The sequence below is a fragment of the Camellia sinensis genome, unplaced genomic scaffold, assembly GCF_055761805.1.
Source record: "Camellia sinensis isolate YWXY unplaced genomic scaffold, ASM5576180v1 Unanchor10, whole genome shotgun sequence".
NCBI lineage: Eukaryota > Viridiplantae > Streptophyta > Magnoliopsida > Ericales > Theaceae > Camellia > Camellia sinensis.
The window spans coordinates 2,906,136-2,920,302 of NW_028128988.1; the positions used below are offsets into that span (position 1 = coordinate 2,906,136).

Consider the following 14,167-nt stretch of genomic DNA (forward strand, 5'->3'; position numbering starts at 1 on the left):
AAATTGTTGTATTGATAATTAATAATTAAAATTATGCTTTGTTATAAAAAAAAAATAACATAGTTCTAATACTTCACTATTTTAGAATAAAAATATATGAATTTAAAAAAATTGTCATATTGGTTTTTGAAAGGGAAATAATTAAAGAAATTTCAAAAATTTAATGAGTAAGAAAGAATCATCGTAACATGTAAAACCGCTAAAATCTTGGATAAATCAACAAATCATTCAAACCAAAAACGGTTTAGCTTAATCAATTAAGTCAAAAAAATAACTAACTTACACAAAAATTAATTAATTAAAACTTTTAATTTTTTTTATTAAAATTTAAACTATCACTAAATATGAAAAGCAATCTATTAATTTAAATTTAAAATTGACACAATATAAATTTAAAATTATAATAATTTATCCCATAATTTAGAAGTTTTTAATACAAATTTAAAATGATCATAATTATCTCATAATTTTTGTATTAAGGAGCAGTCAGAGTGACGTCAAGATTATTAATATACCAATATATTTTACAAAAGAATACTTTTAAGGAGAGATATTATAAGAATTTCAAAATCTCATGCAATATTATTTTGAAAATCAAAACCTCTATGTAGAATTGTTAAATAAAAGTTAAATGGAAGTTAGTCAATGAAAATTTTTTTAATTATTTAAAATTATGAAAAAAATTAGTATGAGATATTGATCATAAGATTTCTCACTAAAAATCTCATTTTGCTTATATAAATGGAAACATAAGATTCACTTTATGTAAAATAATTCACTTTTTTCTTCTTTTTTTGATTTGAGATTGTAGAATAAAAGTTAAGTGGAAGTTAACCAATGGGAATTTTCTTAATTGTTTAAAATTAAAAAAATTCAATAATTTATATAAATGGGGGCATAAAGTTCACTTTATGTAAGTAAAACAATTCACTTTTTTTTTTCTTTTTTCGATGTGTGATTGTAAGATAAAAGTTAAATGAAAGCTAGGCAATTTTCTTAATTGTTTAAAATTAAAAAAAATTCAATAATTTTAGAATAAGGGTTTGGAGCTCCTAAAAAGCTTCTCTCTAAAAAACTCATTTCCCTTATATAATGTAAGTGAAATAACTCAATTCTTCATTATTTTCCCGATGTGGGATAGTGTAAAATAAAAGTTAACAATTATTTGGACGAGAATTTTTTTCGAATCAAGCAATTTTAGCCGTTTAATATTTAATTAGGTCAATCTTTAATTTATTTCAAATCAAACAAATCTAACCAATATATTTTGATAAAACTACTAAAATTGCGATTCAACCAGCGAATCAGTCAAGCCAAAAACGGTTCACCCTATGGGCTAAGTCAAAAGACCAACCAACTTATACAAAAATTAATTAGTTAAAACTTTTAAATTTTATTATTTTAATTTTAAAATTTAAACTATTTTGAACTGAAACATACACAACACTACAATATTAAATGGAATATAATGTTTATATAGTGAAACAAATCATTTTTCCTCCTATTTTTGATGTGGAGTTGTAAAATAAAAGTTAACAATTGTTTGGACGGGAAGTTCATTTTTAATCAAGCAATTTCAGTCATTCTATTTTTAATCAGGTCAATCTTAATTTATTTCAAATCAAACAAACCTAAAAAATATATTTTGATAAAACAGTTAAAACCGCGGTTAAACCAGTGAATTAGTCAAACCAAAAATGATTCAACATAATCGGTTAAGTCAAATGACCAACTAAGTTACAACAAAATTAAATAATTAAAGCTTTTAAATTTTATTTTAAAATTTAACTCATCTTGAACTGAAACATGCATAATACTACAATATTAAATAGGAGTATAAGATTCACTTTATATAAGTGAAATAATTCACTTTCTTTTTCTTTTCTCGATGTAGGATTGTAATTATTTTAAAGTTAAATATTATGAGAGTTTCAAGATCTCATAAAAAATTATTATAAAAATCAAAACCTTTATGTGGGATTGTAAAATAAAAGTTAAATGGAAGATAATCAATGGAGATTTTCTTAATTGTTTAAAATTAAGGGGGGGAAATTGGTATGAGATATTGATCATAGGATTTCTCACTAAAAATCTCATTTTGCTTATATAAATGGAAGCATAATATTCACTTTATGTAAATGAAACAATTCATTGTTTCCTCCTATTCCCAATGTGAGATTGAAAAATAAAAGTTAAATGAAAGTTAGTCAATGGAGATTTTCTTAATTATTTAAAATTAATAAAATTTAATAATTTATATAAATGGGAGCATAAGATTCACTTTATGCCTTCGTTTGGGATGTGGGTTAGCGTTTTGGTGTTTTGACTTTTGGCTATTGTCACGCCCCGAAAATAAATCCCACATAACTCTTATATCAACTCATTTTCAAAATGAGATATTAACCAATTTCATTTACAAAATTCCAAATGTTTACCAAAGTATTCTCACATGCCGTTATACATTTATTTACACACCAGTACATGAATTTATAGCATGTAAAAGGCATCATTAAATCACTACGAATAAGGCCCTCAAGGGCTTACAAGTTCCAAGGCAATAGCCCGGTTACACATATTGGTCTCTCGGACCCAAACACATTAGCCCTGGGCTTACAAAAATATCACAACAAAATAAGAGTTAAACTACTCTTCTTCAAACATTTCCACACCCTTAGCTTGGCGAAGTCACCACATCTTTACCTACACCAATTTCCATAAGGGTGAGCATAAAACCTTGTAGAGATTCCTCACAAAGTATATATATAGTTATGCCAATTCCATCAACGTTAAAAATGCATATGTAATGCCATACAAGTGTCAATAATGAAGGAAAATTTTATTTTGATGCACTATTTCAAAATCATCATGTTCTCAATAATATTCAATGCACAACTTTAAATTTATTTAGCAATCTCATCAATTTCAAACTTCCAATATTTAAATCAACAGGGGCAGTAAATATGACACTGGTAATCTCTAGGCTGGTGCCTGCAAGTAAACTCTACGAGTGCTACCAAACTGTCATTTTTACTGATATTAACCGGAAGGCTCGACACCTATCCGTGCGGCTTTCTGGTCTTTTACCAAGGACACTCAGGCCAACTTAACAAGTTCAACTACACCCCCTATCTGGACTTACCACCGTATTTACCCCATAAATATTTCCATTAGTTCTCATTACAATGATCTTTCTCAAAATAAATGTGTTTCCAACTCATGTCAAGATGTGCAATAATGACAATAAAACAAATGAGAATATGATGCAATAACTACTAATTCATAGCATTCCTTTATATTCAAAAACATGTCCACAACAATATTCAACATCACATTTTCATTTCCTCCTTACCATGTTCTTCCACAAGGTATCCATACGTCTCCAACACATAGTTAAAATTTCTTATTTCGCACAATAGTCATGTGTCTTCGACACACCACAACAATTCCTCAACAATAATTCATCATAACCAAACTTTCAATATGTCTAGCATACCATCCTTCATTTCGTTTCCCATTACATTACGGTTGAGCATTTTTACATCACTTATGGCACTTAACAACTCACCATCTTACCACTCTACACAAAAATGCATTTATCAAAGGATTATAATAGACGGCCTCTATTTTATATATATATATATATACACATATCAAGAAGTTGCTATTTTGTTAAACATTTGGTGAGACTTACTCTCATACATTCTCTTGATACAAGAAAATAAACAATTTCAAAGGCACATTCATTATTTTTCAAAAGCCCCAATTTCTAGGGTTTTCATAGGAAACAAGCCTTCATCATTTTTCTAACAGAAGCTCCATCTAGAAGTTTTCTTTGAGTTTAGTAGAAGGGAACCCTCAAGAAGTAGTAAAAGATTTAGATATAAAACCCCATTCAAAACTCTCTCTACATTTTGGGTCAAAAACAACAAAATTAACACAAAACTCAAAAAACACTTTTAAATCATCAACAATATAGCAAAACATGTATATATGACTCAAGAAATCGCTACCTCAGGATTTTGATGAAGGAGATGATGAAACCCTAGCTTCAATAGAGGATTCTTCAATGTTCCACAACCCCAAGAGGAACCCCAACTCGGATCTTCGAGATTGGTACGAAATGTTGGTGATTTAGACTCAAGATTTACAAAGATCAAAGTGTTTTAGAGCCTTGGTGAGAGTTTCTAGAAAGAAGGGAGAGTAAATGTGTTTTTAGAGAGAGAGAAGTGTAAAAAAAATGAGATAGAATCAGCCCTAAAAGATGAGAGAAAACAGAGCCCCGAATCTGCCCAGATCGCCGTACGTGCGGCACTCATTCCCGCACGTGCGGAGCCCCCTTCCCGCACGTACGGCCTTCATCTCTGCACGTGCGGGGCTCTTTCTGCACCTCCTCCCGCACGTGCCTTTTAGACAGAATGCAGGCCACCCAAAATCCCGTCTTCCCGTATGTACGACTTGGCCCCCCGCATGTGCGGCCCTGCCCAGCAGCCCAGAAATTTCTCCGCTTCGCCCCCGAGCACTCCGGACCTAATCCCGCACCTCTCAGAACAAGAAACTTCAACATCGACCCACACGCAAGGACAAGAGTCCTAACTCGAAAATGATTTCCGAGGGTGCTAACCCAACGAAAACAAAAGAAAGCGAACCAAAAGAAGGACAAGAAAGAGAGGAAAAAGGGTCCCGATTGTCACAGCTATTTTAGCCTGAGGCTAAAAAACCTTGTTTTGGGATGAGCTTTTTGACTTTTGTGAGAGAAAAAATAAAATGATTATGGTTTAGATGTGACATTTTATCTTATTTACTTTTTAATCTATTTTGTCTTTTGTAGCTAAAATAGCCTCCAACCAACATGCCAAACATAAACAATTCAATTTTTTTTCCCCTCAATGTAGGATTGTAAAATAAAAATTAACAAGGGAAAATTACATTGACACCCCTTGAGGTTTGCACTTAATACAACTTCCCCCCTCACATTTTGGAAATTACATTCCCCTCCATGAGGTTAATAATCCCATTACATATTACCCCCCTCTGTTAGTCTACCGTTAGTCTACTTAACAACTTGTGATGATGTCAGCAATATGTTTTAACAAAATGCCAACTTTGCTCCTGAAATTATCAGACCAAAATTTTCCATTTTTCTCACATCTCTTTGTAGATGGATTTAATCAATATATAGTTCACTACTCCATCTTCCCTCCTCTACCGTCCACTATCATTGCCCCACCATGGACACTGACCATGACACCATTGAAAATACAGAGTGTATACAATGTCAATTCTTTATAAGTGTTTAATTACCATGTAAACAAGAAGCAAAGAAAGAAACAACTCAAGTTGCAAAACAAACTCCTAATTCAACTAAGGTATAACTAGTTAATTCCACCAAAACTACAAAAAAGACACAATATACAATCGTTCTGGTAATCCATTCACTGAACAATTACATACATGTACATCTAATTATTATTATTATAATTGTTATTATTATATATATACATGTATGAATAAATAAAATAGATGGTTCAAGCATCAATTTGATTTATACCCGTACACCAAATAGTCTTGGAAACTATGGTTCTTCGTATTGTTTTCATGGCACTATGAGCATTGGCAAGCTAGCAGGTTAGTGGCTTGAGAACCAACCAACGACCTCCACCATTATTGAACAAAGCAACCCATTCACCAAAACCCCACCTCTGTCGTCATCACCCATCCACCTTTGTTTCAATCTCTATTGCTATTATTGCGAACCACTCTGCTTCTGTTCCATAGCTGCAAGCCCTTTCACCATCCCTCCTCTTCCATCACCCTCACTTCCGATCTCCATGTCTTACCAACCCATAAATCATACAAATAAGATCCAAATCAAACAAAATTATATCCAAATCATACAAAATAAGATCCAAATCACACAAAATCTTCCTCATTGCCACAAAGCAAACCCCCTTTTAATGACTCTTATTTCTCCAAACAAACGGTGTTGGAGTTGATGTATTTTGAGGCAATGGAGCTAGTATTGCTGAAATTTTTCGGTGATATAGAAGGTCTGAGAAACTGCTAATGGCAGTTAGTGGAGTTTGGTGATGATGAAGAAGACCAAGGGAAGAGAATTATGGAGACATTTTAGGGTTCAGATAAAGAATATGGAGGATAGATATGGTAGGGCTGTTAATGTCTTTTTATGTTATTGTGTAAGGGTAACATGGTAATTTTATCTTTTCCATTGATTTTGTCAAAAGACAAACGCTGACAGGGGTGTCAGTGTAATTTCTAAAACGTGAGGGGGAAAGTTGTATTAAATGCAAACCTCAAGGGGTGTCAGTGTAATTTAGCCAATTAAGAATTGTTTGGGCAAGAAATTTATTTTTAATTAAGCAATCTCAACTTTTCAATCTTTATTTAAGTCAATTTTTAGTTTATTTCGAATCAAACAAATTTGATCAATATATTTTGGTAAAATCGCTAAAATTGTCGTTAAACCAACAAATCATTCAAACCAAAAATGATTTAACTTAATCAGAGTTAGGTTAAAAGACCAACCAGCTTATACAAAAATTAATTAATTAAAACTTTTTAATTTTAATAAAAACAATCTATTAATTTAAATTTAAAATTGACACAATATAAATTTAAAATTATAATAATCTATCCCATAATTTATAAATTTTAAATACAAATTTTAAATTATCATAATTATCTCACAATTTTTGTATTAAGGAACAATAAGAGTGATGTTGAGATTATCAATATATCTGTATATTTTACAAAAGAATACTTTTAAGGAGAGATATTATGAGAGTTTCAAAATCTGATACAAAATTATTTTTAAAATCAAAACCCTATGTAGGATTGTAAAATAAAAATTAAATGGAAGTTAGCCAATGAAGATTTTCTTAATTGTTTAAAATTAAGAAAATCAAAAACATTAGTATGAGATATTGATCAGAAGGCTTCTAAATAAAAAACTCATTTTACTTATATAAATTAGAGTATAAGATTCATTTTATATAAGTGAAACAATTTACTTTTTCTTTCTTTTTCTGATGTGGGATTGTAAAATAAAAGGTAAATGGAAGATAGTCAATGAGAATTTTCTTAATTGTTTAAAATAAAAAAAAATTAATAATTTTAGAATTGGGGTTTGGAGCTCTTAGAAGGCTTCTCTCTAAAAACCTCATTTTCCTTATATAATACATAGATTTGAATTATCACTCGCTAGTTTTTAAAATATACAACTAAATAATTTTAAAAATTTTAAAAACCCTTCTAAAAAATATATCTTTCAAAATTGATTTTAAAATCAAACCAAACGGATTCTTTTAGTCTTTTGGGTAAGGGAAGTATTTTTTGTTGGATCTTTTAAAAATGACATTTTTTTATTTTTCAATTATTAAGATTTTAGACGAAGAAAATTTTGGAGACTTATCCAATATGGGGACTAAAGCCACTGTTTGAATGGTCTACGACATGGGTTGGCCGGGTGTTTAACTGTCATGACCGGACTGGCTAGTTGTAGGTCAATCAGTTTCTATAGGTAGAACCAAAGTATGTAAATATCAAAGGACCAAAAAGAAGAGAATAAATTACTTGTTTACACTTTGGTTTACAAAAAAAATAAGGATAGAGTAAACTACTTGCTTGCATTGCAATCTGATTTAGAGAAAGGGAGAACAAATTACTTTTGCTAGTTCATTACATTCATATATACAGCCAAAGTGCATAAAAATAAAAATAAAAATAAAAATAAAAATAAAAAGTATACAATTTACTAGATTGGAAAGAAAAGAAAACAGAATTTAACTAGCCATGGTGTTTAAATTTGAATTTGAGGTGATTGTTGTGCTTTATGCACGGGGTCACTGTTGTGTGGTCAATAGGGTCCATTATGGGTGTTATTTCAATAATTTGAAGCATTCACTTTTTAGAGTATATCAAATAAAATATATCTACAAAAAAATCAAATTGATCGGATATCGATAACTTTTTCATTTAATTACATTTGTATTTTAAAAAAAATGAATGGTTAATGTGATTTTGTGTATAAAATATAATACAAATGTACTTAGGTGAAAGGGCTACCAATGTCCGATTAATTTAATTCTTTTCAAGTATATTCTACTCAATATCTCTAAAAATTGAATGATTCGGATTATCAAAACAAGGCTCGAAGTGAGCTGAGCTAGCTGTACAACAGTGACTGTTGTGCTTTATGCACAGTAGCTACATATACCCATCTTCCTTAAAATTTGGCAATATTTGTCCTTCTGTGAGCATTTAACAGAATTAATCCAATGGCTAGAGCTCTTAAAGTGTACTAAGAGGTTAAGAGTTCGATTCTTTCCACCTGCATGAGGGTCGTATTACCCTTGCAATCATTTGGGATATCTCTTCCCTTCTTCAGGAGTTTATTTGTAGTTATCTATGTTATAATTGTTGATTTAAACTACGTCAATGTATTGAGATACATTGTAATTTTTTTTTTAAAAGAGTAATTACACTGATGGTCCTCAAAGCATACATTACGTTACATTTTAAATCTCAATATTTTAATTGTTCTATTTCAAGTCTCAAAGTATATCATTCGTTACACTGTAATTCTTGATGTCAACACCAATCAAAATGAGTAAAAAAAAGAGATATTTATAAAATTTTACATGAAATTACAACATAATGAGGAGCCTAATAGGTTTGACTTGCTGACTCTACTCTCGTCGATGCTCGACTTTAGAAAGAAAAATAAATTATATTAATTTGATGTGTCTAAATAAAATAATAATATTAGGTTGTTTTACAACACACATTTTTTTTTTTAGTATATATTATATGTAAGTTATGTCATCTATATCATAAATATTATAACTAAATTGCTTTTGTATTCAAAATTAAAAATAATATAATGGATCATGGTCAAATATCACTTATGACATGATGAAGATTTTTTCGATCATAACCAAAATAATAATTATAATAAGTTATAACACTACAACAAATGACGGTTTTAAAAACAAAAATTTAGGGATAAAATCACTTTTTAGATATGTAACATTTTTTTGGGGGTCAAAAATAGCATTATTGTATTTTTAGAGACAAAATTGGACATTTAGTGATAAATTATTATTTTTTTGGGACCTGAATTTTATCTAAAAAATGATTGTCCCTAAAAATGTAACTATCAGCAACAATTTTAAAATTTTATTGCTAAAACGTTTTTTTTTTTTTCGAATTGACCTTTTAGCAATTATTCTTGTGACAACACAAATTGGTCTTTAAATATTTTTTGCAACAAAAATTTTATTTTTTGAAACAAAAATTTGATCTTTAAAACTCTTATTTGTTGTAGTATAACCAACTTTACAACATAACTAAGGATCATAACCAAAGACTAATTGAGGCATAATCAAATACCTCAGATATAACTAAAATAAAACAACAAGTGATTATAATCAAATTATAATTTACATTACAATTAGTCATAATCAACTAATACCAGAACAAATAATAATAAAAAACTACAAAAAAATCACAACTAGACATGTGTTATAGAATTTTCCCAACTAATACCCACTTACACTTGTGATTGTAATATATACCTCTTAACTTGTCCACTAGTGATTCTAATATAGTCTGTAGCTGTATGGTTATTTATATAGAGAACTTCTAAATTATTAAAAAAATATATCATTTTGATCTTTAAATTATGAAAGTGCACAAATGAATTCCTAAATTATTGTGAAATGTCACTTTGTCCCATAAATTATAAAGGTGTATAGATAAACCTCTTAAATTATAAAAACCATACAAATTGGACCCCTAACAAAAGGGGTCAGATTGAAACATGTCCATAGTGTATAAAACTGTACAATTTAGACCCCTAACGAAAGGGACACCAATAGTTTAGGGGTCTATTTGTACGCTTTTATAATTTAAGAAATAAAGTGATACTTCATAATAATTCAAATAATCTATTTACAAGCTTTTATAACTTAGGAAGTCAAAATGATATTTTTCAACAATTTAGGAGGTCATGGTGTAAATGATCCCAGCTGAAATTATTGGTTATATTTCCACATTATTTGATAAAACTCTTCTATTTTGCTAATAAAAACAAGAGACAAAACAATACAAAGGTATCTCCGACCAGGGAACAGAAGTTGCATTTTTTTTGTTTAATGGTAAAAGGCTGAATTTTGATGCAAACAAACAAAAATATTACCTTTTTTTTATAGGGCATGTCATGGCTCTTGCTGAGTGAAAGGACAAGGAAAAATAGAAAAAGCAAACCACCTCAAAATTCTTTTATTTATTTATTTAAGAAGAAGTGTGGTTGCCTAGAAAATGGTACAATCATATTCAAAATTTCAAGCCTCATGTTTCTTAGAGAAAGAAAATATGAGAAAGAGGCACAAAGGGACTACAACAAATGCTGCAAGCTTTAACAAATCTTCAATCTCCTTTGAAATCACTCCAATACTTGATCAGTCTCCACTATACCTTCACATTTAATTGTGCAGATTTTGCAACTTAGAGTTGAAAGAGAGAGAGAAAGAGAGAGAGTAGATACTGGTAAAGTTTAAACACTACTATATCTATTTAGATCAGAAAAAATAAAATAAAAATAAAATAGTAGAAGTAATTTCTAGGAGATTACCCGGCATCGATGAACCCCAATCCAAGCACTGTAGCTGCAGACTGAGTAAGAATTTTGTTTGAAACTCTCAATGGAAAAATGGGTTCTTGTTTATCCCTTGATTTCTCACCCAATTCTCTCTTTTGAGCTACAACTGTACTGCTTCTAAACTTTGTCCCATTTTTCTTCACAACCATGTGTGTAAGGATGTTGGAGATAACACTCCTTTCAGTGATCAGCATTTTCTTGTCCAAGTCCTTTCTTGCATATTTATTGGTGGCTATCATTACATACATATCCAAAAAATAAAAAAATAAAAAATAAAAACTCAAGGTAAGGGCAAAAATGTCATTCAACAAAAAACACAAACTCTAAATTTTCTAACATTTGATGAGCAGTCAGGTAACAACCTAAAAGATAATTTTATTAGCACAACAAACTTTATCTTAGTATGCATGTTTGTATTATTTCGATATCAATTGTCCAAAAATAATATTAACTTCCAAACAAAATTATTTGTTTGACTATCGTATTGAATAAAATTTTTATTTAAACAATTGAATTTTGTTTAAAATTGAAATTCAAACAATTAATTTTTATTTCAAAGTTAATTTTCAAACAACATAAATAATTTATACTTGGAAAAAAATATGAGTTACGAATAGAACTAGAGCAAAGATATAATTACCCAATTTTTACACAAATTTATAGACTATCTCATATGGGTATATAAGAGAGTTCATAGAATTTTGTGTGGAAAACAAAAATGATTCATTTACACGATTTTTTCTCCCCAAATGTATTTTTCACCTGTAAGAAAATGATTATGACCTTTTTACCGGTCAGAAACATATCTGGGAAAAATGCGGAAGGAAAAATTGTATGAATGTAGCATTGCTGGTATAAAAAATTGTATGGATGTAGCATTCATTGTTGGTAATAAAACTCAATGGGCTAGGGTTTTTTTTTAAAATAATGTTTGCCCCATACAAAATCCTCAGTCTGGTCAAGCCTGAATTATATGGCACCATCAAAAGTTTAAAAAAAAAAAAAACCATGCGTTTCTTTGCTCTCTTTGCCTACACCAACAATCCTCTCTATCTCTCTCTCTCTCTCTCTCCTCTCTCATATCTGAATCTATGAAGAAAAAAAAGTAGAGAATGGGTGACCAGAGAACCGACCTCCATACCATCGTTGCCACTCCTCTACCGACCACCGTGAACCACTCATCCCCTTTCATGAACCTCGCCACCACAAGTCCAACCCCATTTTTTGCTGTTGCAAATTGCGGGTCACCGCGCTAAAGAGAGAAGCAAAAATGGTAGGGAAAGAGTGGGTTTAAAAGCACCATTTTTGTAATGCCCCCAAATTATTAAAAACAAAACAACATCCAACGGGACAGAAATATATATATTTATACCAATAATAATAGCTAGTGATTACAAGATTAATCCTAAAGATTCTCTTTCTCATTGAACTACAAGTTGGGAATCACAACTTACATGAATAATTTTTATAGTTCAAAGAGCTAGAGAGAATTAATAACAAATTTCCTACGAGCTTACAATCTTTAAGGTAAAGCCTTTATTGAACAAAAGAACTCATGGTCCCAAAACAAAGCCAAAACTCCAAAATGTCATCTCCCATGTTTTGCAAAATGTTCTTGGCTCAAACAAAAAGCATTGATCCATTCCTACTTCATTGGCGTGGTTGCTGCTTACCAAGTCTTGAAATTTTGTTATATTGGAATGAGCAATTGCCCAATAGAAAATATATTTAACCAAATATATAAACATTTTGATTTAAATTGTGCATAACCCATGACCCTTACCCATGAACACTAGTTCCAAAATCACATATTTCCATCCACATTGTTCCAATTCATTCCACATTTCCACATTTCTTCGTCCTTACACGGATGGCAAGTTGGCACCTTAAGTCCTCCACATTCATCGTCCTCATATGATCGGGCACGTGGACGCCTCAAACATTCCCACATTTATCATCCTAGCACAATTGGGCAAGTGGGCACCTCAATTTCCCCGCGTAGGTAATACCCTGACACACATCAAACAATTTATTCAATAACTCTAATTTTGTCATAACACAAGATGCATCGACACATCATCAATTTATCCATTAATTCCCCTTTACTACCAACCAAGACCCATGAACAATGATTAAGGCTTCACAAGCGAATTAGGGCTTTTCATTCCATTCTTTCATTTTCCAAGATTCATGATGTGTGCATCGTTTTTCTTTAAGCACTAACCAATTATTCCATAAAATTTAAGGCAAAAACCCTTTATCACCATTAATGCCCACATATGAATCACCCATTGCCAATCACACACACATATCATGAAATTAATACAAAATCTAACCAAAACATAGATATACAAGGGTAAAAATATTCCTATCTCAAGGTTGTGTGTGAAGGGATGAAGACCCAACAAGATGAACTTCCAAACTATCACAATCCAATCGGGTCAAAATGTAGCTTTCAACAAGATCAACACCTTTGACGAAGGAACAATGATAGATTCTTGCTATAAATAGATGAAATCTAGAGTTTTGGTACTAGGGTTTTCGAAAAAGAGGAGTGAGAAGAAGAAAAGATGAAAAAAGTGAGAGAAATGAGTCAAAATATCTGCTCTTGAGTAGACCGCTCGAGCGAAGTGTACAAAGGCAAAGAGATTGCTTAAGTGAACTTTACACCGCTCGAGCGATAAACACAAAGTCCCAGAAGTTTTGTAGAACTATAGTGAAATTACTGAAAGCCTCATATCTTTGCTCGAGCGACCACAAAACAGCTCAAACGGTCTCACTTGCAAACAGTGAAGATACTGAGAGTTTCGCATATTCGCTCGAGCAACTAATCGATCACTCAAGTGGTCACCCAGAACAAATTGTTACAATTTTCACTCTCTTTCTTTAAAACTCTAGTGATCGAAATCCACAAGACCTCCATTTTGGCACAAACTCCACATATTGTCACACACATTCTTCTATACACACACACATACACAAAATAAATAAATAAAAAACCCACAACCCATGACAATCCTGACTCGATCTCGAAACTAACGGGCCCTAATTTATCTATCTTGAAGGGTAATTGAATGGATGTAAAGAGATTAGCCATTTGTTTTTCATTTAAGACTTTTCTCTCTTCCTGTACATATGCAATACATACAACCATGGCCAAAACAATAGTTGATGATGATGAAATGGACAATCCCAAGACCAAAGCTTTATTTTTTTTTTTAATTTGATTTTTATTTCTTGATGGGTTTGTGTTTTTTTGGGTGAATTTTGTGAGGTGGATTTATGAAATTTTGGATATTTCAAGCATTAAAATCAAACCTCTAAACCACCCACTTGGTCATTCAAATTGTTGAGTGAGAGATTCATGATTTTGAGACCAGACAGCTGAGGGAAATCAAATGGGATGCCGACATTAGCTTGGCCGCCGTTGGGGCTTTGGGTTTACACAACTTGGAGGGCAGTTTTCTTTTTCTTTTTTAATTGGACTCC

General features: G+C 31.0%; 1 long non-coding RNA gene across 1 annotated transcript; it reads right to left on the reverse strand.

The window, feature by feature from the left end:
• Positions 1-10,270: 10,270 nt before the first annotated feature.
• On the reverse strand, positions 10,271-10,906 carry LOC114285789 (uncharacterized). Its single transcript, XR_003637335.2, has 2 exons — positions 10,652-10,906; positions 10,271-10,494 (listed from the first exon to the last, which is right to left on the reverse strand). It is a non-coding gene; the product is annotated as an uncharacterized LOC114285789 (long non-coding RNA).
• Between the last annotated feature and the right edge of the window lie 3,261 nt (positions 10,907-14,167).